General features: G+C 40.2%; 1 protein-coding gene across 3 annotated transcripts in view; it reads left to right on the top strand.

The window, feature by feature from the left end:
- Window positions 1-1,684: 1,684 nt before the first annotated feature.
- Window positions 1,685-3,933, top strand: part of LOC109529634 (catenin beta-1) — a 22,471-nt gene continuing 20,222 nt past the window's right edge. For all 3 annotated transcript variants that reach the window (XR_002170867.1, XM_019893008.1, XM_019893007.1), the window contains exon 1: window positions 1,685-1,855. The gene's annotated coding sequence lies outside the window, so the exon portion shown is untranslated. The remainder of the gene's footprint in view (window positions 1,856-3,933) is intronic.

Genomic DNA, 3,933 nt, shown 5'->3' with positions numbered 1-3,933 from the left:
AGACAGAATATCCTGCTTGATCTGACCAGCATGCAAGTGAGAAGAGTGTTTGGTAATAGCTGGATTGAGATAGATAAAACGCAAATGAATGCCTACATGGGACTGTTGCTTCTTACTGCGATATGCAGCTCCTGTAATGAAGCTACTGTCAGTTTATGGGATAGTGAGTAAAGCGGCTCTATTGTTTATGCCACAATCTCTCTTCAACAAGAGTGCTCCGCTTGGACAACAGGGAGAAAAGAGTTGCTTGTTGTATGAATGATAAACTTGCTCCCATCAGGGATGTTTGGGACAAATGGGTGGAGAAATTGACAGAAATGAAAGAATTGCAAGAAATATATTTGCAAGGAGCACACTATAACCATCACATACAAGGATTCATGCAGGTAAACGACACACACACACACACACACACACACTTTGTCTCTCAAAGTTAAATTTATGGTTCTCCCAACAACGCAGTTATTCAAAGTTTAGTTTATGGTTCATACACAACTACAAGCCCTGGCACCATATCGTTTTTCGTGGTTCAGGTGATGGTTCACGCAATCGAACAGGCACAAAGGTGCTCGCGTGTGCACACACGCACACACACACACACACACACACACACACACACACACACACACACACACACACACACTAGCCCAAAACTCACTCATTGTTTTTCACAATTGACTTTGTGGTTTAATTATAAATTTGCACTTGCAATTCTGATTAAAATAAAGTTGGTTTAATGAAAAGGAAATTACTTTTTGTCTTTATCCTACCATAAATCTAGATCAGTTTTGACCCATAGCACCATATATGTCACTATTCTTAATCATTAAAAAAAATAATAATAAATTATGATACAACACTTTTTGGGGGAGGTGTACTCCAATACTGTATGAGTTTTTCAGACATGGATATTATAATTACTCATTTTGTCTCTCTAGGAAATATAATTAGTGAATTCAACCAGTTTTTGTAACCAAAAACAAGTGGTATATTGTAAGATAAATGATCTGTAGAGCAAAAAAATAAAGGTAATCAGTGTTTCTGTGGATATGAATACATACCAAGATAGTTTTGTGATGAAAAACAGCATTGGATAATAACTAGTGCTTTTAAATCACGGGACAAATTCGACCCACGAACACTAAAGGTGTGGGGAGCTTTCTAACATATTACAAAGGTTTAAAGTTCTGCACATAAACATGATGCACAACTGTAATTTTGTGTAGAACTTGAAAATCTTTAATCTAAAAAACTTTGGTGAGCACGCAAAAGAAAGGACTCGGCAGTTGTGTTACAATGAACAGAATCCCATCGTGTAAAATGGTAAACTGTACGTGTCTGCATCTTTTCATACGTTTAAAGTTTCCTTTCCAACGCATTTCAAGTGGTTTGGTGAGATGAGTTAGGAATGGGAGCACGTTTCCTCCCCTCAAATCTGCCGGAACTTGATTTAACTGTGTATTCATGCTCGTGTTGTGGATAATATAGTTTTTGCTTATTTCCGTAATAATTCGGTATAGTTTGAATATCTACACAATGCTCATAATGTTTCATTATTTCTATCTATGTGTCAAATTGTCAGGATTATGGATTTACCGATTTAAAGTTTCTAGATTTTCCAAGCAAACTGCAGGATACGTGGCCAACGTGAGGCGTTCTGCGGTCTATATAAATCCGCCGCCATCTTACATTTTCCAGTCGGCACCTTCCTGGACCAGACAAGATTGACTGACGACGGAGGGAGTAGACGAGGGCTCCCGCTGATTTTCGGCGTGAAATTTTCCTCGACTTTTTACAGAGTTACTTTTTTCTTCCATCTGAATCCAAGTGTGAGGATTTGCTACGTTTTACACGGGTAGGCAGCAACATTAAACTACACTGATCGTGTCCGCCTCTCACTGAGACCTTACCGGAATTGAGGGTCTTCAACACAAGCCGGTCGGACTCTGCAGCTGCATTTATGGATTCCGTTGGGGACATAGCAGCCGCCACTTAGCGGGGATAATGACTATTTGTCGGTGGCATGTTGTCGTACTTAAAGTGAATTAGTTTAATTTTAACTTCCGCCGAAGCGCATTCCGCGTACATCAATAAATATAACCTAAACAGCAACGTCTGTCTCGGATGTTACGATAAGTACCTAACAGCAATCAACTGAAGCCAACGTTAGCACGTAGATTGTTGGCCACATTCCACTTTACTGACATATGGTTTTAGGACTTTTTTTTTCCATTTGGTTTTGCTGCCATTTTATAGCACGTATTTCTCAATCTATTACACCCTGAACTGGTTTCCAGCCAATCTGGCATCGTTACCAAAAACTGACTTTTAAAACATACGACAGCATCACACATGATGATGTAAAATATGATCCAGTGCTTTTGTATTTTATGGTGTACTCGAGATGATCAACACAGCACACAACACGCAAAATGATGTCTCATTTTACAAACATGAGATTCCTCGTCAAACCAGACGTCTGTCGTAATACAAAAATTGACCTGTGGAAGGCAGCAAAGATCCACAGGGCATCTAGGCTCTTGGAAAATACCTTGAAGTAGTACTGTAGCTGGAGTAGTAGTATTCAGGGATGGGGTGGGGGTGGGGCGTATTTCATGTTTTAAAATATATCGATATATGAGTTACTCAGCCCCGCTTTGTAGTAGTCCAACCTGCCTTTCGGACAGGGAGCGAAAAACTCCTGGAGCCATGCTTGGTCTTAGTAGAAGAAGAAATACAAGATGCTAGGCAGACGGTTAGCTTATCTTGTAACGAAATTCTGTGTCAAACTAAAAACCTTTTTAGTGTGGTGAATAACTTGATAGACATGCAACAGCTTCAGGTTGCTTCCTAATTGGCTAGCAGTCCGTTTTACAATATCTTGACTGATAATCGTTAGTCTCCTCCCCCAAAATAGATTTCTGTCATCGAATCAAAACTGACCTGTGGGAGGCACCAAGCTAGGCATATCTTGTTATGACACGACTGTAGTAAACTCTTTGTTATTGTGGTGGACGACTTGCAAGGCATCTTACAACACCCATCTCAACCAGTTGCTTTGTTTATTTCCAGCAACAATTTCAGGTCGCTTCCTTATTGTCTTCTTTTTTACGCCAGAATCACAAATTCACTGGCTTGGCTGAATTCGGTGTTGACAACACACAAAAGGATCTGTGGTTGGAAACATTGTCCAGAATTAACATTTACCATTGTCGGCTCTGGCCGTTTTTCAAACAGATAGGGCAGGGGAAAAAAAAGACAAAACCACACCACAGAATAGTCATTCAGGATAATTTTTTTTCAAGTTATCCAATAGTTGCACTTTTGCTAAATTTGATTGGGGGGTGAGTTCAGCCTGATTCTTGGTATGCATAGATACTGCTTTTGATATGCTTGCTTCTGAAAAAAAATGGCTGCTGACGTATGCTGTCGTGACATTGATACCTAATCAAACAGTGTTAAGGAAGTTTACATGTGGCAAATTACCTGCTGCTAATATTATCTTCCAACAATAAAATCTTACAGCATTTCTTTTATTGTTTTTCTTGTAAAGTTTTATGAAACTATGATCATGATAAAGAGAAACTATTCAAAATTAGATTGCATGCTTTTAAACTATCATGAGGAGAGGATGGGTATAAAAGTAAACTATTCTCAAAATTGGACTCTGGGGTACACCACAGTAGAGATTAATATTCAACACATTTATAGATAGTATTGTGATTATGATAATGATGATGATGATTATTATCAAATCACTGTGCCGTTTACTTCGTGTGGTGGGTTGCCTCCGAGTGGCGCGAGGGGGGAACGCCGGGGCTCTTGGGCCACAGACGCGGCTAAAGGCCCACCAGCCTGTGGGGAAGGAGATGGCGTCTCACCGGAAGGTGAGGCGCCCAGCGCTCACCCCGCCGGAATGGAGGGGAGTGGGAG

This window comes from Hippocampus comes, unplaced genomic scaffold, assembly GCF_001891065.2.
Source record: "Hippocampus comes isolate QL1 unplaced genomic scaffold, H_comes_QL1_v1.1 scaffold94, whole genome shotgun sequence".
In the NCBI taxonomy this organism is placed as follows: domain Eukaryota; kingdom Metazoa; phylum Chordata; class Actinopteri; order Syngnathiformes; family Syngnathidae; genus Hippocampus; species Hippocampus comes.
This window is presented reverse-complemented; position numbering and strand designations above follow the sequence as displayed.